At 43.0% G+C, this 24,836-nt stretch overlaps 1 pseudogene; it reads right to left on the reverse strand.

The window, feature by feature from the left end:
• The window catches only part of LOC129499262 (calcium load-activated calcium channel-like), a 54,467-nt pseudogene that overhangs the window by 16,840 nt on the left and 12,791 nt on the right, over positions 1–24,836 (reverse strand).

Here is a 24,836-nt window from a genome sequence, read left to right on the forward strand (position 1 = left end):
GTGCTTAAGCGTCTGCCTTCAGCTCAGGGTATGAGCCTGGAGTTCTGGGATTGAGTCCTACATTGGGCTCCCTGCAGGAAGCCTGCTTAGTCCTCTGACTATGTCTCTGCCTCTCTCTCGCTCTGTGTCTCTCATGAATAAATTTTATTTTATTTTATTTATTTTATTTATTAAAAAATGTTTAAAAATAAAAAAAATTAAATGTGTCTCCACATTTTGGAGACAGATCTCGGAGCAGGGGCTGGGGGGTCTCCCACAAGCTGGGTGCCAGCTCATTTCTACCATATGAGTTAGGGAAAGAACAATACTTACACTGCCAGTGCCATCATCACCACCACTACCACCACCTCTTTATGTTCATACTTTTGATCCAACAAATATTGTTTATGAGTTTAATAGACATCTAGTGAGGGGCACCTGGGTGGCTCAATCAGTTAAGTGTCTGCCTTCAGCTCAGGTCATGATCTCAGGGTCCTGGGATGGAGCCCTGCATCGGGTTCCCTGCTCAGTGGGGAGTTTTTCTCCCTCTCCCTCTGCCCCTACCCCTGCTCATGCTTGAGCTCACTGTCTCTCTCAAATAGATAAATAAAATCTTTTAAAAAGATAGACATCTAGCACTGTGCTTCAACTGCCTCATTCAGTATTTAAGGAAATTGTTTGGGGCTGAGTCGTGCCCCCCTCAAACTTCATATGTTGAAGTCCTAACCCCCAGCACCTCAGAATGTGACTGTATTTGGAAATAGGGTTTTTAAAGATGTGATTAAGTTAGATGAGGTCATGAGGATCTGTCCTAATCCAGGAGGACTGGTGTCCTTATAAGAAGAGGAGATGAGAACACAGACACACAAAGAAATGACCATGTGAGGACATGGAGAAGGTGGCCATCTGCAAGGCAAAGAGAGAGGCCTCAGGAGAAAAGAAACTTACCCTGCCAACACCTTGACTTTAGGCTTTAGCCTCCAGATCTGTGAGAAAATAAATGCCTGTTGTTTAAGCACCACCACCACCACCACCGTCCTTAGTACTTTGCTATGGCAGCCCAAGCAGACTAACACAAATGTGCTCACTGCAACAAGGATAAGCTTATGTGTGCCTGGGATCAATGGAAACAGAAAAGTCCTCCTCTGGCTCAGAATGCCCACTCACTTGTCTTAGCATGGGCTGCCCTAACAAAAATGCCATAGACAGGGTGGCTTAAATAACAGACACTGATTTCTCATGGTTCTGTAGGTTGGAAGTCCAAGACCAAGGTGTCAGCATGGTCAGGTTCTGGTAGGATCCCTTCCTAGCTTTTAGATAGCCACCTTCTCTCTGTGTCTTTACATGGCAGAGAGGGGGAAATCAACTCCCTCATGTCTTTTCTTACAAGGACACTAGTTTCATTATGCAGGCTTCACCCTCATGACCTACTTACCTCTCAAAAGCCCCACGTTTGAATACTATCACATCAGGGGTTAGAATTTCAATATGTGAATTTGTGGGGGACACAAACATGCAGCCCCAAGCACCAACTGACCTCTAAGAGTCAAAGTTCCTTTAAAGGGAAGCCAGCTGTTCATTCCATACTTAAACATAAGGTCTAAATGCAAATGAATCTACAAAAAGTAATGAAGGTCTCTGAATATCAAGGAGCAAAATTCCCCCAGGATAGCTTACCTGTGAAGAGAAGCATGAGGAAGGAAGAAAACACACAGCCTCGTTTGGGGGGCAGCAGAATGGGGGGAGCTGCAAAGGACAGGACAATGGGACAACGTGCCTCCAGCCCACTCTGAAGATGGAGACTCAGGGACAAGGAGTCAGGAGAGACAGATGCCTCTCCTCACTCAGTCACGAGAATGGTCTGCTCTGGGTCTGCCCCTGAGTATGGGCAGCAGAACCAGTGCCTGAAGTTCTTAGCTTCTGGGGGGAAGTTTCTGTGATCAATGGAGCAGAAGCAGTGAGCAGAGAACCTCCACCTTAACCAAGAAGAATGAAACAGCTTCAGAAACTCTGGAGACCACAGGGTTTCTCTGAGCAAAGAGCAGAGGTGGCAGAGAGCAACACAGCCTGATATTATTCAGGAAAACACTGGTAAACAAAAAACACTTACAAGACTCAGCGATCTTTCTTAGAAAGCAGCAGAGGGGCATGCCATGACCACATGGAAGCCAAGTTAGTGGCCAGTCTACTATGCTTGAGGTCCCTGAGGACAATAGCCATGAGGCCTCTGGAAGTGTGAAATGTGGGTACAAAGCTCATGAGAATTCTGCTCCAATCCCATCATTCATAGATGGGGAAATTGACACCCCCAAGATGAAGCAAGATGCCCAAGGTCACACCTAAAACCAACCTCCTGTAGGGATGACAAATGCTTGCTGGGCACTATTGGGCATCTCTTTGGAACATAGGCCCACTCTAGCCTGAAACCTCTGCCCCTCTACCAAGGTTCACATCTGCTCCTCCAAGATGCCCCCAAGTCCTGTCCAACTAGATGCCTCTCAAATCTACTTCTCTCCACATTTGGCCATGGCACCAAGATACCATCACCTATCTAACTGAGGATGTGGCAACAGCCTCCTTTCCCCCTCCACTGAAGCCAGAATGATCTTATTAACATGAATTCCACATGCCTCTACTGTCTCACCCTTGGCCTCCTTGCCCTCTCTGCCCTGCAGCCTCCATGACCTTCATAAGCTTCCTCCAGTCATCTTTAATCCCTGCAACCTCAGGACTTTTGCACACAGGTCCTGGGTTTCCCATTGTCTTAGCCAGGTGAACGCCTTCATGAGACTGGTGTGTGCAGGGTAAGCTGGGATGCACAGCAGAAGGTGCTCCTGCAGAAACGTTAGCATCTTCCTATAGGATTAGCACTGCTGCCCTCCTCACAAGGCCCCACAATGAGACTCAAACTTGTTGCACATCAGAATCACCCCACACCAAGAAATTCTACTATAATTGTTCTGGAGTGTGGCTTAGGCCACAGAGTTTTTCAAAGCTTCTCAGGTAAGTCTAATGTTCTGTCTAGGATGAAAATCACTGCCCTAAACATAGTGTGAAGGTTGAGAGTGAGCTGTTATTCTTTCAAAGATTTTATGTATTTATTTGAGAGAGGGAGAGACAGAGAGAGAGAGAGAGTGTGTGTGTATGTGTGTGTGTCTGTGTGTGTGTGTGTGTGTGAGAGAGAGAGAGAGAGAGAGAGAGAGAGGACGGAGGACCAGAGGGAAAGAGAGAAGCAGATTCTCCATTGAGCAGGAAGCCCAACACAGCACTCGATTCCAGAACCCTGGGATCATGACCTGAGCTGAAGGCAGATTCTTAACCAACTGAGCCACCCAGGTGCCCCAAGAGAGTGAGCTGTCTTATAGATTCTTTTTACTGAGTATCCCATGTACCAATCACTGAATTAAGCACTATATGGCTTGTTTCACTGAAGTCTCACCAAGGCTCTAGGAGATGAGGATAATTATCTCCATTTTACAGGTGAGAAGAATCAGCCTAAGAAAAAGGAAAGAAGTCTTCCAGAGTCTCACGGCCCTGCCTGCCACCAAAGCCCACATCCTTTATTATTCTAAACCATTCACCCTCCCAGGGTTTTGGTTAGATGCATAGGGAATGTCACACTTCACAGCCATCTCAGATGTAAAGTACAGAAGTGCCGCAACGAAGGAACCAACGGGAAAAAGAACCTGAAGTATAGGAACACATGTTTGTTTCTGGTGTCAGATTCTGCAAATACCAAAAATAACACATAAGTTTGTCCTTCCATCATTGTAAACAAACTATAAAATGCCTTATATCAGACCAGAGTTACAACATATACAAATCAAATTCAGCAATGAGCTTCCCTAGGGATGGACTGTTTAACTGACTGCTTCTGCTTCTTTATAAGAAAATCTGGTTCAAGTTCATATGCAGAAGCTTCTTGAAATCTGTAAAAGATAGGTGTGCAGCTGGTCCTCATCAGCCCCCAGGGCTTCTACTCAGGCATTTACTGTGAATTGTCTTTTTAATTTAGTCTTCACAGTAATCCATGGCCTGATTAAATATAAAGAGATTTTAAATTATTTATATAATAACATCTTACATTTACATAGTGCTTTGCCATTTTCCAAGTATTCTACATATCTTAGTTCACTTGTAGATCAGGTATTAAGTACCGGTTAAATTTTTACAGAAAATATATTGACTTCTCAAAACACTGTGTATTTCATTATCACCTCCAAACACTGTTTTGTTTTGTTTTGTTTTAAGATTTATTTATTTATGATAGAGAGAGAGAGGCAGAGACACAGGAGGAGGGAGAAGCAGGCTCCATGCCAGGAGCCCGATGTGGGCCTCGATCCCGGAACTCCAGGATCACGCCCTGGGCCAAAGGCAGGTGCTAAACCGCTGAGCCACCCAGGGATCCCCCAAACACTGTTTTAAAGAAGACAACATATATAAATGGGAAGCACACATCCACAAAGGTATCTTTTACAAGATCAGCAAAGTAGTGAACATGATTAGGAGCCCAAAACACATTTCTATCTGAATTTTCATTACCAGCAAGATGGTGAACTGATAAGCTAGTCAACCCAATTACTGAAAGCAACACAAAATCTTGAATGAAATATTTTTTTAACCATAATACTTTTTTTAATTTTTAATTTTTATTATTTTTAAGCCTCACCCAATGTGGGGCTCAAACTTACAACACCAAGATCAAGAGTTGCATGCTCTACTGACTAAGCCAGCCAGGTGCCCCAACTAATGATAATTTTTGAAAAGAATAAAAAAAAAAAAAAAGAGCACTTAAGGCAACACTAAGTAAAGTCAGGAACCTAAAGAATTCTAAGTTAAATTACCTACCCAAAGAGCACCAAAGTCAGCTCCCCCCTTGAAATCATCAGCCAATCTCAGTAACTTGAGCTCTTGCTCTCTAGGTCTTGAGAGCTTGCATGAAACAGGAGATATGGTGGAAAGTCTAATAAGAACCATACAGAGCTCCCTGAAAAGCTGGCACATCCTTAGGCAAGAGTGAAATAGACAAGAAACTGCAAAGAACGTTCCCTAACCTGAACCTTGGCACAGCACAGAAGGGGAAAATTTTCAACCTAAAAATCTGCAACCACAAGCTAGCCCCTATGTGGGCCTGCAATTATAATCTACCCTGGCAGCCCCTAATAACTCAAGGTAAGAATTTAATGGTCAAAAAAAATCCTCAACTGAGAATTCTGTTTACAAAGACCTGCTCTAAAGTTCCAGTTCTAGGTAAGATGGAGTGAGCACATGGCCACACTGTATCTCCCACTAAATTCACAAGCAGAATGCACAGATGAACTGAGGACTCTGAAAAGTAAACAGTAGCAGGAAAATTGAGTAAGAAAACCAGAATTCAAAATAGTACTGAAGTGGAAAGGAACTGGACATTTTTCCCACTCTGGTAAATGAACTCACAAATTTAGCAAAAGATATAAATTTACAGATTCAGTAAGTTCGAAAACTCCAAACAGAATAAACTCAATGAAATACATGCCAAAATATCATAACTGAACTGCTAAAGACTCAAGACAAACAAATATAAAACAGCCAGAGAAAAGTGACACATTGCCAACAGAGGAACAGCCACTGAAATTCCTGTGGATTTCTCACCAGAAAGCATGGTAGCCAGAAGGAGTGACACAATATTTCCTGGTGCTGAAAGAAAATAACTGTCAAACTAGAATCCTATACCTAGCAAAAATATCCTTCAGAAAGGAAGATGAAACAAGTGACAATCCCAATTGAAAGAAAACAAAGATTCACCAAGAGTAGACTAGCTCTAAAAGTATTGCTAAAGAAAGTTCTTCAGACTATAAGAGAAATGGTACCTAAAGGGAACTCAGAACCTCAAAAATGAGAGAAGGAATGGAGTACCTAGCTGGCTTAGTTAGTAGAGCATGCAACTCTTGATCTTGGAGCTAGGAGTTCAAGCCCCATGTTAGACATAGAGATTATTTTTTAAAAAAATATTTTTTAAAAAATGAAAGAAGAGCAACACAAATGGTAAATATTTGGGTAAGTATACTAAACTGGTTTTTCTCTTCTGGAGCTCTTTATAACATGGTGATGGCCAAAAGCAAAAAAATATAATATCTTCTGATGAGCTTTTCAATATGTGTAGATGGAAAATACCATACAAGAACAACATAAAGAGGGAGGTAAGGGGACCTACATGGTGAAGAGAAGAGATAGTAAAGACAGAAAATTAAATCGATGAAACAGAAAACAAGCAAAGAGAAATAAGAAAGAAATATTTAAAGTTAATTTTTATTTTTAGAGAAAGAAAGACAATAATCAAGAAACACCTCTAAGGAGAATAAAAAAAAAGAGAGAGAGAAGTCAGAATTTAAAATATTACAAATGAGAAAGGAGAAAAAAATTACAAATGCTACAGAGATTTAAAGGCTATGGGAGGGGCAGCCTGGGTGGCTCAGCGGTTTAGCGCCGCCTTCAGCCCAGGGTGTGATCCTGGAGACCCAGGATCGAGTCCCATGTCAGGCTCCCTGAATGGAGCCTGCTTCTCCCTCTGCCTGTGTCTCTACCTCTTTCTCTCTGTGTGTCTCTCATGAATAAATAAATAAAATCTTTTAAAAAAATAAAAATAAAGGCTATGGGAACAGCTCTACAACTTTACGCCACTAAGTTAAAAATTTAAATAAAATTTATATATTTCTAGAAAAAAACAATGATCAAACCATTACCAAAGAAATAAAAACGTGAATGAAATTGGAGCAGCAATTAAAATTTTCTAACAAAGAGAACATTAGGCCAAAACAATTTATAGAAGAGTTTGACTACTATGGTTAAGGAACAAAAAAACCTAAAACCTAAAAAAATTCTTCCAAGAAATAGAAAAAGAGACAATGCCACAACTCCACAATTATGAGGCTAGTATAATTTTGACACAAAAATCTAAACAAGGGGGATCCCTGGGTGGCTCAGCAGTTTGGCGCCTGCCTTTGGCCCAGGGCACAATCCTGGAGTCCCGGGATCTAGTCCCACGTCAGGCTCCTGGCATGGAGCCTGCTTCTCCCTCCTCCTATGTCTCTGACTCTCTCTCTCTCTCTCTCTCTCTCTCTCTCTCTCTATCATAAATAATAAATAAATTTTTAAAAAAATTTAAAAATACATAATATAACACAAGATTGAGTTTATCCCAGGAATTCAAAAATATTTTAATGTTTTGAAATTCACTGATATTGTTTACTACATTAAAGATTAATGGAAAAAAAGTCTTACCATCTCCACAGATGCAGAAAAAACATTTTGTAAAATTACACACCCATTCATTATTTTAAAAAAGAAAGAAAAAAACTTCCAGTAAACCAGGAATAAAAGGTAAAAGAAATGGTAAACCTGGTAAAAGAAATGTATTTAACCTTCCCAATGTATCATCAACAGAAGGAAAATTCAACCTACAGAATGGAGAGAAAGTATTTGCAAATCATACATCTGATAAGGGGTTAGTATCCAGAATGTATAAAGAATATCCAGGATGTATTAAAAAATGTTAATCAATTTAAAAGTGGGCAAAGGATTTTAACAGACATTTCTCTAAAGAAGCTATACAAATGGCCAACAGGTACATGAAAAGATGCTCAACATCACTAATCATTAGGGAAACACAAATCAAAGCCACAATGAGTAATCACCTCCCCCTCATTAGGATGGCTACTATTAAAAACAAAACAAACAAAAAAACATAAAATAGAGATGTCTGGGTGGCTCACTTAGCATCCAACTCTTGAGTTCATCTCAGGTCATCATCTCAGGGTCCTGAGATCAAGCCCCACATCCAGCTCTACACTCAGCAGGGAATGTGCCTGATGATTCTCTTCCTCTCCCTCTGCCCCTCCCCCTCTCACTCTCTCTCTCTCTTGATTAAATATATAAATAAATCTTTTAAAAAAACAGAAAATAGCAAGTGTTGGTAAGGATGTGTAGAAATTGAAACCCTTGTGCACTTTAATGGGAATGTAGAATGGAGCAGCCACTGTGGAAAACAATATAATACTTCCTCAAAAAATTATAAGTAGAATTACCATATGATCCAGTGATTCCATTCCCAGGTACATACTCAAAAAAATTGAAAGCAGGGTCTCCAAGAAATATTTACATACCCAAGTTCACAGCAGCATTATTCACAATAGCCAAAAAATGGAAACAACCTGCATGGCCATCAGCAGATGGATAGATAAACAAAATGTGGTAAATGCGGACAGTGGAATATGCAGCTCTAAAACGGAAGGAAATTCGGGTACATGCTACATAAATGAACCTTGAAGACATCTTGTTAAGTGAAATAAGCCAGTCACCAAAGACAAATGCTATATTTTCCCACTTATATGGGGTACACTGAGTAGTCAAATTCATACAGACAAAGTCAAGTGGTGGTTTCTAGGAGCCAAGGGAAGGGAAGGATGGGGGGTTGTTTTATAATAGGTATATAGTTTTAGTTTTGCAAGATGATAAGAGTTCTGGAGATTGGTTCCATAACAATGTCAACTGTATACTGAAAAATGGTTAAGGTGGGCATGCCTGGATGGCTCAGCAGTTGAGCATCTGCCTTTGGCTCAGGTCCTGATCCTGGGATCTGGGATCAAGTCCCACATAGGGCTCCTTGTGGGGATCCTACTTCTCCCTCTGCCTATGTCTCTGCCTCTGTGTGTGTGTGTGTGTCTCTCATGAATAAAAAAATAAATAAAATCTTTTTTAAAATGGTTAAGGTGGTGAGGTACCTGGCTGGCTCAGTCAGAAGGGCATGTGACTCTTAATCTCAGCATAGAGATTACTAAGAAAAGATGGTAAATATGGTAAACTTTATGAGTACTTTACCACAGTTAAAATTTTTTTATTTTTATTTTTTTTTCATTTAGGCTAGGCATAGAGCCTAATGTGGAGCTTGAACTCACAACCCTGAAATGAAGACCTGAGCTGAAACCAAGTGACACTCATGTGCCCTCACAAAATTTAAAATTTTTTTTAAAGATTTTATTTTATTTATTCATGACAGACACAGGGAGAGAGACAGAGACACAGGCAGAGGGAGAAGCAGGCTCCATGCAAGGAACCCAATGTGGGACTTGAATCCCAGGGCTCTGGGATCATGCCCTGAGCCAAAGGCAGATGCCACCGAGACATCCCTAAAATTCAAGTCAAGATGTAGAAACATCCTAAATGCCTACCGATAGATTAACAAATAAAGTTTGGTACATATATACAATAGAATGTTATTCAGCCTTTAAAAAAAAAAAAACTTTAAAACTTTTCCAAAAAAATTTAAGAGTAATTCAGGTCCCACTGGGGCGGGGGGGGGGGGGGGGGCAGGGAAGCATTTCTTAGAAAACATTAAAAAAAAAAAAAAAGCTAACCCTAAAAGAAAAATTAACAACTTTTGCTCATAAAACCTTAAAAATGGAAATGACAAGCTACAGAGAGAAAAACCAATAAAACTTTGCCATACTGTGGCAAATGAAATCTAAAAAAAAAAAAAAAAAAAAAAATTAACTGCATAAAAAGCAACATTGCATTATTGCAAGAATTGTGAAAAAAATATTTCTGAAAAAATATTTTTCGATCAGTATTCCAGTTACTGCATGAGAAAAAATTGGAGGAGGGGATGTAATTATGAGATGTGTAGGAAATAGACATTTAAATGCTGACCAAGAAAATCTCAAGTAACAAGTGCTAGTCCTCTCTCAATGAGGAAAAGAAATTTAGCCTATTACTGTTTGTGTGCCTAATAAAAATGGGAATTATTTTTTAAGGTGAAGGATAAAAGGCACTTTTAGACAACCCACCCAGAAGAGTTTGCCATCAAAGAGACCTTTGCTAATTTCAGAAAGTAGTAAAATGACTCTAGAAGAGGAAGATATAAATACAAGAAGGAATGATGAGCAGACAAAATGGTAAGTATGTGTATAAATCTGAATAAAAAATGATGGTATTAACAATAATAATAATGTTTGATTTGTGCAATTAAAATAAAAAGTCAGAACTTGGAATACATGACAGTAAGAGCACATACATCAGGAGACAGTGATGGGAGTTCAGGTGTCTAAAGATCTTTGCATTACCCAGGAGGAAGGTAAAGGTAGTTGTGAATTTTACATTTTAAAATTTCAAGGTTAATTACTAAAGTAATAGAAATAAGAAGTATAACCCTCAAGTTTATAGAGGGAGTTAAATGGAATAAGAAAAAAAATCATTCAATCAAAAAAAAGTCAAAAAAGATGAGAAAAATCAAGAAAAATTGAGAAAAACAGGAATCACAAAAGATGCTAAAAATAAATGCAAAACCTATAAGTTAATTAAAATAAATCAAACAAATTAAATGCTCCAGTAAAGAGACAAAGATTGTCAACTAAATCCAGCTTTACGATGTTTGTAAAAGATACAACTAAAATAGAAGAATACAGAAATGGTTGAAAACAGAAAAAAAAAGCAATATTCCAGGCATGCATTTTAAAAAAGAAAGCTTATGTATTAATATATTAATAAATACTATAATTTAAAATAGACTTTAAGGGAGAAAAATTGCTAGAGATAGAAAATATCCGTGCATAATTGTAAAAGGTTTAATTCTGAACTTGTACCACCTAATAACATAGATTCAAAGTGTATAAAGGAAAAATAGAATAAACTTCAAGAGACAAAATGAGGTGGGCCTGGGTGGCTCAGTTGGTTAAGCATTCCACTCTTGATTTCAGCTCAGGTCATGAACTCAGGGTTGTAAGACTGAGCCCTGTGTCAGACTCATCTAGTGGAGATTCTCTTTCTCCCTCTTCCTCTGACTCTCCCCCAACCTAAAAAAAAAAAAAAAAAAAGAGAGAGAGAGGGAGAGGGAGAGAGAGAGAAAGAGAGAGAGACAAAACGATCATCACAGGAGAAGATTTAGTGTATTCTGTCATAGAATCAACAAATGAAGTCAGGAAACATATAGCATATTTTCACATCACAACTGACAAGCTTGATCTAAGGCATCTATACAGGAAACCCATGTCTAACAACTTCATATTACACATTTTTTCAAGCACATACAAAGATTTATGAAAATTAACCACATGCCCAGCCATACAGCAAGTCAACAAATTTCAAGAGATTGATATTATACAAACCTTATTTTTTAACTAGGATGCAATCAAGTCAGAAATTCACAGTAAAAAAATAAATAAAAATAAAAAAAATAAATGCAGGGGCACCTGGTGGCTCAGTCAATTGGCTACTCAAATGGCTACTCTTGATTTCAGCTCAGGTAATATCTCAGGTTCATGAGATGGAGCCCTGAGCTGGGCTCCACACTCAGTGGGAAGTCTCTTTGAGGATTCTCTCCCTCTGTCCCTCCCCCCACCCATGCATGTTCTCTCTCTAAAACAAATAAATAAACCTTTTTAAAAATAATAAAAGTAAATAAATAAATGGAAACTTTTAAATTTTCTGAAAAAAATATTTTTCAACCATTATTCCAGTTACTGCGTGAGAAAAAAATTGAAGGGGGCGGGGAATGCATTAATGAGATGTGTAGGAAATACATTTAAATTTCAATTTTTAATTTTTAATTTTAGAAATTAAGAAATACACTTCCAAGAACTCATGGATCAAAAAAGCAATCCAAATAGAGATGAAGAAATATTTCCAATCGGAAAGACATAAATGCCATATATACACCCTTGTGGGATACAGCCATCATGCCACTTAAATAGAAATGTATAGTCTTGGGGGAGCCCGGGTGGCTTGGTGGCTTAACACCGCCTTCAGCCCAGGGCCTGATTCTGGAGACGTGGGATTGAGTCCCATGTCGGGCTCCCTGCATGGAGCCTGCTTCTCCCTCTGCCTATGTCTCTGTCTCCCTCTCTCTCTGTGTGTCTCTCATGAATAAATGGATAAAATATTAAAAAGAAAGAAAGAAGAAAGAAAGAAAGAAAGAAAGAAAGAAAGAAAGAAGAAAGAAAGAAAGAAAGAAAGAAAGAAAGAAAGAGAAAGAAAGAAAGAAAGAAAGAAAGAAAGAAAGAAAGAAAGAAAGAAAGAAAGAAAGAAAGAAAGAAAGAAAGAAAGAAAGAAAGAAAGAAAGAAAGAAAGAAAGGTATAGGCTTATATCAGAAAAGAAGAAAGGCAGAAATCTAACAAGTTTTCAACTTAGGAAAAACGATTAAAGGAAAAAAGCTAAGAAATTAAAGGAAAAAATAATAAAGAGGAGAAATCAATGAAATAGGAAACATATATACCATAAGATTTGAAAAGCTGATAGTTGGGTCTTATAAAGACTAGTAAAATTGCCAACCTTAGGTTCAGATTAATCAAGAAAAGATAAGAATACAAATAAAAATTATTAAGAATGAAAACTGATAATTTTACCAGTGGTTAGGAGCAGGAGGATGGATAGGCAGAGCACAGAGAATTTTGAAGGCAGTGAAAATACTCCAAATGGTATTAAAATGGTGGATACATACCATTATACATTTGTCAAAACCCATAGAATGTACAGCACCAAGAGTGAACCTCGATGTAAACTACAGACTTTGGGTGAAAATTATATCAAAGTTCATCAGTGATAACAAATGTACCACTATATTGGGGAGTGTTAATGATGGGGAAGGCTGTGAATGTGTGGGGACAACAGGTATGTAGGAACACTCTGTGTTTTCTGCTCAATTTTGCTATGAACCTGAAACTGCCCTAAAAAATAAAGTGCATTATTTTTTTAAGTGACTTAAGTATAATGTAGAGAAAAAAGGTTAGTAAGAAGATAGTATAAAAAATAAATGCCAGTAAGTTTGTAAATGAATGCATTTCAAACTTACAAAAACTAACTCCACGCAAAAAAATAAATAAATAAAAATTAAAAAAGGAAAGAAAGAAAGCGTTAGTAGTCTAACAACCACTAATGAAACTGAATTCAGTAGGCAAAACTCTTCTCACAATGAAAACTCTAAACCCAGATGGTCTTACCAGCAAGTTCTACCAAAGCTTTAACTTGCACTACCAAGGAACCAATATTCCAGAACAGAAAGAAGAAACAGTCCCAAATCTTTTTGTGAAACTATCATACTCTTGATTGTAAAACTTAGCAAGAATATTACAAAAAAAGGAAAGTTATAGGCTGCATCAATAAAAGTCCCAACAGGAAATAAGATAATTCGAGGAGTATTTGTTTACAATTTACGGCTGAAATGGAATAACCAGGGATCTTGTACCTGGGATAGGAACCAGGGAAGACAGAAGTTACCAGAACCCACAAGGATAAAGTGGGCCACTTTGGGAGGACCAGTGACCTTCCAATAAAGGATCCAACCAGCCTGGGGTGACCTCACTCTCCTCCCCCCCTCCCTCTAGTCTCCTACCATAGCTCCCACCGGCCCAGTCCAACTTTGAGCCAGAGGTTCATTACAGAAATTCATACTGTCATACTGGCCAGCTCCCCATTGGTAGTGAACATGGTACGGCAAGGGAGAGACCACATCTGGAAGGGCAAATGGGAAATCTCTAAATCACAGCCCAAACTTGATCATGAATTTACATCTAAAATCTGTTTGTTTATTTTTTTTAGGATTTTATTTATTTATTCATGAGAGACACAGAGAAAGAGAGAGAGAGACAGAGACACAGGCAGAGGGAGAAGCAGACTCGCTGAGGGGAACCTGATATAGGACTCGATCCCAGGACTCCAGGATCACACTGAGCCGAAGGCAGCGGCTTAACCACTGAGCCCCAGGCATCCCTAAAGTCCTTTTTTAAAAACTAGCAAATTAAATCTAACAACATATAAAAATGCTAATGTAGAATAACTAAGATGGATTTAAATTAAAAATGCAAGGTTGACTTAACTTTAGAAAACAAACTAACGTAGTTCGCAATATTAGCAAATTAAAGGAGGAAGAGTCTTGGTTATCCCTGTGAGAGTAGAAAAAGTATTTGCGAAAACTCAGTAGGTGTTCATGATTTAAAAATTGGAAAGTCCTCAGCAAACTTGGAATAGAAGGGAACTTCTTTCACATGATAAAGGATAGTTACCAAAAAACCCTACAGCAAACATGAGACGTTGAAATGCTGAAGGCTTTCCCTCTATGTCTGGGAACAGGACAAGGATGCCTGATTCTGGAAGTTGTAGACAACCCTGTAAGGCAAGAAAAAGAAATGAAATGCAGGGCTTAGAAAGGAAGGTGAGTAGGCAAGTGGCCCAGTCGGTTAGGTGTCTGCTTTCAGCTCAGGTCATGATCCCGGAGTCCTGAGATCAAGCCCGACATTGAGCTCACTGCTCAGTGGGGAGCCTACTTCTCCCTCTTCCTCTGTCCCTCCCCGTGCTTGTGCTCTTGCTCTCTCTTTCCCCACCCCTCAAATAAATAAATAAATAAAATCATTTTTTAAAAAAGGGAAGGAAGGAAGAAATAAACTGTTATGGTTTGCAGATGATATGGTTTCTACAGAGGAATCTCCCTAATTCATCTACATATAGATTCTTAGAGTTAATAAGAGCATAACAAGATTGCTGGACATTAAATCTAAATATAAAAATCAGTTGCCTTTTTGTACACCAGCAACAAAAACAAAATGTAGACTTTAAAAACACCAAAAGCGGGGATCCCTGGGTGGCGCAGTGGTTTGGCGCCTGCCTTTGGTCCAGGGCGCGATCCTGGAGACCCGGGATCGAATCCCACGTCGGGCTCCCGGTGCATGGAGCCTGCTTCTCCCTCTGCCTGTGTCTCTGCCTCTCTCTCTCTCTCTCTCTGTGACTATCATAAATAAATAAAAATTTAAAAAATAAATAAATAAATAATAAAAATAAATAAAAACACCAAAAGCGCAAAAAAATAAAACACTCAGAAGTACAGAAGCACAAAAGATGAGTGAGTCTTTATGAAGATGATAAGCCTTTCTTGAAAGATCTTAAAGAACTAAGCAAAGGAAGGTGGATGCCATGTTCCTGGATTGGAAGACAATATTGCAAAGCTGTCAATTTTCTCCGAGTTAGGGCACAGAGACTGAGCAGGGTTTCCAAGTGACCCTGAAAGCTCCAGATGATTCCCCAGGTCACAGCAGCTATGGGGAAGAGGGGCTCAGCAGGGAACCCCTGAAAAACCCAAGAGAGGGACCATGAACTGAGAGAGAGCTTTCACCTTTTTTTAAGGTGCCAACTTTTAGGTGATTTTTAAGGTACTTTTTGTTTTAGGGGCCAGATGTTTTTCTCACATAGTCTTTTGTTTTCCCTTGTTCTGTGAGTCCTGTTCTATGTCTAGCCTCTTGCATGTGTATCCTATCTTGAGTTTGCAAATTGCGCAGGGCCAGTCCAAGACAGCTCTAGCTGAGGGTGGTGAGGCGCCAGCAAGAGGGTGGAAGGAAAGGAAGAAAACAGTTTCTATAGCAGGTGTATTCGTTTGCTGGACTGCAGTAACAAAGCACCATGGACTGGAGGGCCCAGACAACAGGAATTTACTTTCTCACAGTTGTGGAGGCAGAGAGTCTGAAATCAAGGGGTCCCAATTCACCTTAGTCCTGATTCTCAAAGGCAGTAATGTTGTTGGCTTGGGTGGGATCTGTTCCAAGAGGGCACGTCTCTCTTATTCTGATAATCCCAGGGGGAAACTGAGGAAGATTTAGGAACAGGCTCGCAGCCACGGTTTCTCCAGTGTGATCATCTTGAAATTTGGTGACTTAGTTTGCCAGGGAAAAGTACCAGAGTACCACAGACTGGGCAACTTCAACAATAGGAACTTATTTCCTCATGGTTCTGGAGGCTGGAAGTCTCAGATCAAGATGTTGTCAAGGTTGGCTCCTTTTGATATCTCTCTCCTTGGCTTGTAGATGGTCATCTTCTCCTGCACCCCGTGTCTTCACATGGTTGTCCCTCTGCGGGTCGTGTCCTAATCACCCCTTCTTATAAGGACACCAATCATGGTAGATTAGGATCCACTCCAATGACTTCATTTTAACTTAATCACCTCTTTAAAGACTCTCTCTTCAAAAACAACCACATTCTAAGAAATGGAGTCAGGACCTCAGCATCAGAATTTGGGGACACAGTGCAGCCCCTAACAGCAGGTATCAGGGACTTTCTACACACCATTTCAAGTAATCCCCCCAACAACACTGTGAGGCAAATATTACCATCCCCACTTATATATGATGAAACCAAGTCCCAAGAAGATTAAGCCACCTGGCCACAGTGGTGTGCAAATTTGCCTTCTCAGTCCCCTGTCCAATGCCCTTTGGGGGCTCCCTTTTTCCCAGGTCAGTCCTGGTGTTCATGTTTCACTCAACTGTGACCACTGGTAGCAATTGAAGAGATTCCCTCTTTGTAGGAAGGAAAAGGTATGTCTAAAGGGAGCAAAGGAAGGATGCTCAAAGCCATGAAGGGTCCTGTCCCTGATGCTGGGCTGCTGTGGGAAGAAGCTTGGAGGCTGGAGCAGGACAATTAGAAGGAAGAAAAGAAGTCTGTGAAGCTACAGCATGAGTGGGAACAGGGTTGTGAGCAGAAAGGTAGCCAGACCCACTAGTTCCCATGGACTTCCATCCCAGTCCAGTCCAAAATGGCTGAGTTCAGATCAGGGGTTCCCAGGGTTAGGGGTTGAATTGTGTCCCCCAAATTCATGTGTTAGAGTCCTAACCCCCAGTACCTCAGAATGGGACTATATCTGGAGAGAGAATCCTTAAAGGTGAGTGTGGTAAAACAAGGTCATGTGGGTGGCCCCTAACAGAGTGTGAGTGGCGTCCTGATGAGAAGAGGCGATGAGGACACAGACACACACAGATGGACGACCACGTGAAGACCCACAGAGAAGGTGGCCATCGTCAAGGCGAGGAGAGAGGCCTCGGGGGAGCCGACTCTGCCCACACCTCGATCTCAGACTTCCAGCCCCCAGAACTGTGAGAAAATAAATTTCTGTGGTGTTAGCTGCCCCGTTGGCAGTGTTCTCTAGCTGTCCTGGCAAACGAAGGCACAGGTAACATTTCAGACTTATCACACTAGAGGAAACCTGGCCGGGAGTCTGTCTCCAAATCTTCCTCAGTTTCCGTCTGGGATTACCAGTGTAAGGGAGACATGCCCACTCGGAACAGATCCCCATCTGAGCCAACAACATTATGGCCTCTGAGAATCAGGACTAAGGTGAGTTAGTAGAGAATAGGAGAAGACTGGAATTTTCTATCAAGTCACTGATGGGGGTGGCAGGTGGTGGTGGTAAAAGGAGAAAGAGGGAGGGATGTTTCAGTAAAGAAAAAAAAAAACCCAAAGGGCCTCTGGCTGGCTCAGTCAGTAGAGCATGTGACTCTTGATCTCAAGGTGCTGAGTTTGAGCCCCACATTGGGTGTAGAGATTACACTAAAAAAATCTTTCTTTAAGGATTTTACTTATTTATTCATGAGAGACACACAGAGAGAGGCAGAGCTATAGGCAGAGAGAGAAGCAGGCTCCCTGCAGGGAACCTGATGCAGCACTTGATCGCAGGACCCCGGGATCACGACCTGAGCCAAAGGCATATATTCAACTACTGAGCCACCCAGATATCCCTAAAATAAAATCTTTTAAATCTTAAAAAAAAAAAAAAAAATCAAGCATGCTGACAGATCCCTGAGCCATCTTGGCCTTGGAGGACTTAGTCATTCTGAACAATGACTTTACTCATATTTGTCAGTTTCTTCTTCTATAAACAACAGTTTTCACAGGTAACTCTGTGAACAAATGGGCTTCGTGTTAACCAGCACCCAGGTCTCTAGAAATTGCACCCAGCTCTGATTTTTCATTCTCTTGTCTAACAGCCAAGAGACAGGCCACTTGTCTTCACTGCTAAGGTGGGAGAAGGAGATAAGAGGATTTATTACCTAAATATTCTGGAACCTTCCAAACACATCTGTTCCATTTTTACTTCCCAAAAGCTGGACCCACATCCTGAGAGCTGAGGAGTACATTTTCCCTCCAGAACAGCGGGTCCATTTCGGCTTCATTCACACAAACATTGAGCCCTTATCAAATGACAATCTGCTAACCCACAGAATAGGAAATTTCTAGATCAGCACTCCAGCTGCAAGTTGGAAACCCAAAGACTGAAGTGGGTCTGCATCATTTGTCACCAGGGTTCCACTGGCACGCTGCAGCATCTGCTTCTCCCAGCCTGCCACCAGCAGTCCTCTGACCGTCTAAGGACAGGACACAGCGTCCTTAGGGGAAGCGAGCAGCTACATCCACCGGCAGCACCACGCACCGTGGTGTGAACTCACAAAAGCAGCTCCATGCTCTCCACAGATGGAGGCATCTGAGGCCAGGGTGCCAGGGTTGCCAGATGTGGCAGGCACCCCATGCCGACCTTGATGCACACGCCCTTGAAGGGGACAGTCCCGGGCCCCATCAACCACTAATAATTCCATCACAAATGGAACAGAATGTTAAAAAGTGGCACTCCGGGTGCCACGTGGCTTCCACTGCAACATTTCAAAACAAGAAGAGGTGTTTGCAGGAAACAGTCAAGATCCACAACCTTGAACCTTCCCACTGCCCAGAGAGTATTCAAAAAAAAATCAGCTTGTTGAGAGACAGGACTTTGAAGAGAGGTTTTTCCGAGAGGAGTCTCTTTGAAGAAAGCCGTGCTTCCTGCAGTTCAGGTAGGGGCCTGCCCGCTCACCCCACGCACGCGGAGGTTTCCACCCCGTATTAGAGAGTTTACCACGTGACCCCTCGAGCTGAGGGCAGAGCAGGCTGGGGCCCTCTCCCAGCCAGGAGATCCAGGGGAGGAGGGTCAGGCGGCGGTGAGCTAACATAAAGGCCCCACAGAGATCAGATCTTCTTCCTGGAAGCTCTAAATGTGACCTTATTCAGACAAAGAGTTTCTGCAGATACGATTAAGTTAAGGCTCTTGAGGCTCGGAGATGATCTTGGATTATCCAGATGAGCCCAATACTCAGTGACATGTGTCTTTACAAGAGGGAGGCAGCGGGAACTTTAGCCACATACAAAGGAGAAGGCGACATGACAAGGGAGGCAGAGCCCCGACTGCTGGGGCCACAAGCCAAGGGATACCAGCAGCCCCCAGAAGCCGGGAGAGGCAGCGAGCAAATGCTCATGGCAATCCTCCCGAGGGAGCTTAGCCTTCCTGACACCTTATTTCAGCCCAGTTTAAAACAAATTTCAGGGACACCTGGGTGGCTCAGCGGTTGAGTATCTGCCTTCAGCTCAGGGCATGATTCTGGGATCTGGATTCGAGTTCTACATCAGGCTCCCTGCATGGAGCCTGCTTCTCTCTCTGCCTATGTCTCTGCCTCTCCCTGTGTGTCTCTCATGAATAAATAAATAAAATCTTTTAAAAATATATAAATAAATAAAACAGATTTCAGACTTCTGTCCTCAGAACTGAGGGAGAGTCTGTTTCTTTTTTTTTTAAGCCATCAAGTTCATGGATATATGCTACCGCAAGCACAGGAACTGATCTCCAGGGGATTCCTGCTTGGGTGATGGGACAAGGAGCAAGCCCCTGGGCTGGGGTTGCCTCCCATTCCAGAGTTTGTCAGGGCAAGTGATATGTGAAGGCTGGAGTGAGATGTGGGCCCCACCGGGAGGGAGCCAATATGGCATCATCTCAGGGCCTGACCAATAGGGCAGTCTGGAAGGCGAGAGGCCCAGCAGCAAGGAGCTGGCGGTAAACCCCAGGAATGGAGGGAGAAGTTGTGAGTGACCACCCAGAAGAGGGACACTTCTCCCTGGCAGAGAATCACAGGTCTTCCAAGAGCCCCGCTAGCCGGGAGGAAACTCAGCTCCGAGTCTCAGCCAGCCCTCTCCCCCCCACTCAAGTGAGAGCTGCCTTCTCTTCTCCACTCCTCTTCCACCCCAGCTTCCACCTCGGGGGAGCCAGTGGGAGTGGGGCACAGGAGTCCAACTGAGAAGCCCCCTTCCCACGCAGGCTCCCAGCCCTAAACAAGCGAAGCTGGAGTGGGGAGACGAAGGAGATGTTAAAGTTTACAGTTTTGACTAATATCTTGGCCTGGACATTCAAATTCCAAATGGAGAGTGTTTTCCATTGCAAGCGACCTTAGGACAGACTATTTCCTAAGAGGAGCAGAAAAGTCAGCGCCTGCCAGTGTTTTCATCCAGGGCCAGGGAACATTAACCCCGCTGCATAAATTTTAAAGGGGAAGTATGAAGCAAAAGCTAAAGTTGCCTTGTAATTAAACTGCAAGCCCTGTTTATTCAACATACCAGCCAGTTGCAAAGGCTGGTGAAAACATCTCAGTGGAACTGAGAATAGCTGAGTTCCCGTGAAAGGAAAAAATGCAAATATGTTTTCGGTATCACTTTGAAGCTTCCTGAGTGGAGCCCTTGGCCTGGACTGACTCTCATTGACGTCAGCCCAAGTTAGCCATATCAGAGCAGCTGTCTGCTTGCTCCCTTGCTTCGGCCCCCGGTGCAGAAAACACACTGATTTTGTTTCTTGGGAGATTAAAAACATTTGCTGCTGCGTCCATAATTCACAACCTCTGTTATCACTGGGACCAGGAATACCAAACAAGAAACACTTGGCGTCCCCCCACCCTGATCCTCAAAACCGAGGGGGAACCCACAGAGAGATGTCAGAGACAGGATTATGCATCAGCTGGGACCCAGCCCAGACCCCGGTCATTACATCCCTTCCCATTCTCCTGGAACACGAGGCAATGGATCCATAGCACACACTTAGGGCTCTTAGAAACCATTCAAAACATGGCCATGTGTGTGAACCCGGTGTCCCCCTATACTCTGGGAGGGAGCCGGGGCAGTGGGGACACAGCCCAGGCTGAACGCCCCTTGCCTCTGGTCTCACTGCAAAGTAGCAACAAACCAAGATGAGAAAAAGAGAAGTTCCCTGGCTCCTCCTAAGGTTGTTCCAGGGCTGCTGTAGATGGTGGCAATGCTGACAGTCACGCAGCTCTCCCAGGACCTGGAGCTGAGACCCTGACTCTACCTTGGATCCTCCAGGTCCTTCCAGCCTCCTGGAGGAGTCTCTGGCAGGCAAAGCCCAACTGAGATGGCTAGTGCAGCACACGGCCGCTCTCCTCCAGAACCCTGATGGGACAAATCACTTGTCAAGCTGGTAGATAATTCCATACCCTTCCAGAGAGCCACTCAGATACATCCCTTATGTAACTGTTTTCTGGAACCTTCGTTAGAATGCAAGGCAACAGGGGCCCCCAGGTGGCTCAGTGGTCGAGTGTCTGCCTTTGGCTCAGGTCATGATCCCGGGATCCTGGGATCAAGTCCCACATCGGGCTCCCTGCAGGGAGCCTGTTTCTCCCTCTGCCTGTGTCTCTGCCTCTCTCTCTGCGTGCCTCTCATGAATGAATGAATGAATGAATGAATGAATGAATAAATAAATAAAATGCAAGGCAACAGAAGCCAGTGGATTCTTTATGGATTCTTTACACTGTTCATTTGTCTAGTCCCAGGAAAGAATGATCTTCTCTGACTCGTCGTGTGGGTGTCAGAGAAGGGATGTGAGATGGGTGGAAAGAGGGGCTGGCAGGGCTGGTGTGCACCATCCCACCTCTATGTGGTCTTCAGTTCCCCTGTGGGGACCTGGGAATAGGTGGGTGCGCCTCAGAGAGAACCCCCTCCCCACCATTCCTCTGAACTCAGAGAGCAGGTTGGCAGCCGGCCTCTGCGTTCAGATGCTCCTCACTCTGTCACTCATCCCAGACATAGCAATAGCTGTCTGAGCACTGCACCAAGCTCCAGCTAGTGCCGGAGGCCCGGGGCTGCCACCGCTCCTCTCCGCTGGCCTGGGGGCCTTCCCTGCACCTCCCCACACCAAGGCTGGCTGGGGCCCCTCTTCTGATCCCCGATCACAGTGTGCTGCAGTGGGCTGGGAGCCACGAGAAGGCGGGGCTCGCGCCCCGTCTACGCCCCAGCTCCCGTCACATAAAATGCACCATGAAGTGTGCCGACTGACCGCAGTCAGGATGTTATTGTTGCTGCTGTTATTATTTATCAGTGAGTGATGATAGTTCAACACGTTTCCCTTTCTTGAGTCTGAGTAAGCCCATACGGATGTGTGGATTCACATCACTGCTCAGAACTGGGGGGTTTCCTAGAGGAAGGCAGGCTTTGGGGAAAAAAAGGACTCCTTTTGGTGTTGCTACTTTTAACCAGTCTTTTATTCACAGCTATGAACTTTTACTTAATTACGGATGAACCAAGAACCTTTTTCAAATGCTAATAAAGAAACACATACCAAGCCAGCAAAGTAAAGTGTAAGTGTGAGGGAATGAGCCTGGGTTGTCTACCACATGCAGTCCACTCAGAGGAGAGAGATGGTGGCACCAACAGAAAGGAAATAGGGAAATCTTGTCTCCCCAAATTGCCAAGTGCTATTGAAATACTATGGAAGAACAATAAAATGAGGTTCAGGGTTGGCATGGTAAAGACAAGATGCTGTCATTATCATGTGATCAGTCAGCACACTTCATGGTGCATTTTATGTGACGGGAGCTGGGGCGTAGACGGGGCGCGAGCCCCGCCTTCTTGTGGCTCCCAGCCCAGTGCAGCACACTGTGATCGGGGATCTCAGAAGAGGGGCCCCAGCCAGCCTTGGTGTGGGGAGGTGCAGGGAAGGCCCCCAGGCCAGCGGAAATGAGAGGTGGCAAATAGTTACTGAGTCACCTCCACGTGCCAGGTTACAGTCGTAAACGGGCGTGTCGCTGCCACCCAAGAGTTCCCAGCCTCCAGGAGACAGCCGTTGTCAGCTTAGGCTAAGCAAATGCTCTCAAGCCAGGCCTGTAGGAGAAAACATGAGAGCAGACAACGGATGCTGTATATAGTGTGGTCATAACAGCTGAACTTGAACATCAGAAAGACCTGGACCAAATCCCAGGTCCAGATCTCACTAGCCCTGGAACCCTGGCCAAGTCACTTAACCTCTCCCAACCTGTGTGTGCCCCTTGAGAATGAGACTACTGGTGCCTACCTTGTAGGGTTGCCATAAAAAGATGACATAGAACATACAGCAGAGCGGCCAGCCTAGACCACAGCTCAAAGAAAATACTAATAATGTTGGCTCTTGGTCTTATTAACTGTCTGACAAAGAGCAGGTTCCACAGAGGAGGTAAGATTTGCAATGCATCATGAAGGGATTTCACTAATAAAGAAAGAGGTCGGGGATTTGGTGAAAAGAAATATTCTTTACAAAGATGCAGATGCAGAATGTTGCACAGTGTGTTTGGAAGCCAGCAAGGAGTTCAAAGTTGCTGCCCCGACAGGCACACAAAAGAATAAAGTTGGATGAGTGAGTTTGATCCCTGCTAAGAAATTTGGACTTTATTCCATGGGCATCTGGTCAAATGACGATGGGTTTTGGAATCAAATACTTGTGTTCCGTCCTACCACACTTTGGGCGGCAAGACGGAGAAAGCCACACTACCCTCTCTGATTCCAGTTCCCCTTTGGTTAAGTGAGGATAATAACATTCACCCCTGAGGGCTGATGAATGGTTTACATCAAGGTTCAGAAAACTTTTTCTATAAAGAGCCAGACAGTAAATATTTTAGGATCAGCAGACCATACAGTTTCAGCTGCAACTATTCAACCCTGCCACGTAGTGTGAGTGGACCCATTCAAAGACGTACCAGAGTATGGTTGCATTCCAATAAAACTTTATTTATAAAAACAGGCAGTGAGCAACATTTGGCTGTGGGCAGCAGAAAACAAAACTAAAATCCCTATCACAGTGCCTCAGAATTCCTGCTCCCCCCCCCCCCCCGCCTCCTTTCCACATTCCAACAGGGGACATTTTTCTTAGATCCTTGTATCATGGCCAGTGGTTCTAAGACATTGCTAAATAATTTGAAGATTATGGTGAACTCCCCCTCATCTCAGCTCTAGAGACTGCAATGTATAAAGGTAATTTGTTCAACAGAGAGAACTGCTTGGCCAGGAGCACCAAGTGAGTATTCAACCAATCAGTCCGTGGGAGAGCCCTCATTATGCGTGTGGCACTATGCCCTGCGGTGGGTGAGGGGCGCTGAGGCAAGAGCCTCATGAATAGCACGTGGTTTGGCAAGAAATTCCCATGTCCATGTTGCCTGAGCTCCAGTCACAGTTTTACAGTTTTCATTCCATGCAATTCTTGAGTGCAAACTGGTGAGTGCATGCCCTGTCTTACAGAGATGCTAGAATTTTCCATTTCTTAATCTGTACAATGAAGAAATTCAACTAAATGGCAATGTGATTCTGTGTGTTCAACAGAGGGATTCTGGGAGTTGGGGAAGGCTTCATGGAGCTGTCTCAAAAGAAGCTATGCCCATGGCCTGGCCTTCTGGGGTCAGGCTGGCAATCCTTGCAGGGAAGGGATAACCAGCAACCAGTGCATGGGTATCAGTGCATTGAGGGAGGGAGCTGCAAAGGAGATGCTATAAAATGGAAGAAGTTGATGGGGCTAGTCCAATGAAGACTCTTAGTATTTTTGTTGTCACTGGAAAAAGTAGATTTTTTGGCACATAGTGTAGATCAGGAGTCAAAAACTCAATACCTGCCGGGGCTGGACAAGAAGTGAATTAAGTGAGTAGAATGTAACCACAGGGAGGGATGGGAATGGGAACAGGCAAACTGGTGAGTACATGCCTTGTGTTAAAGGGATGCTAGTGCTTGGCTGCAGATGACTGCTGCCATGAGGTCCTAAGGGCTCAGCATGGCAGATTTGATATTTTGGGGCAGAGGATGGGTTAAACAGGTGATGGGTATTAAGGAGGGTACTTGTTGTGATGAGTGCCGGATGTTGTATGTAAGTGATGAATCACTAAATTCTATACCTGAAACCAATTCTACCATATATGATAACTAACTTGAACTTAAATAAAAACTTGAAATTTAAAAAAAGGCAAAAATT

The sequence above is a fragment of the Nyctereutes procyonoides genome, unplaced genomic scaffold (assembly GCF_905146905.1).
Source record: "Nyctereutes procyonoides isolate TBG_1078 unplaced genomic scaffold, NYPRO_anot_genome, whole genome shotgun sequence".
Taxonomy (NCBI): Eukaryota; Metazoa; Chordata; class Mammalia; order Carnivora; family Canidae; genus Nyctereutes; species Nyctereutes procyonoides.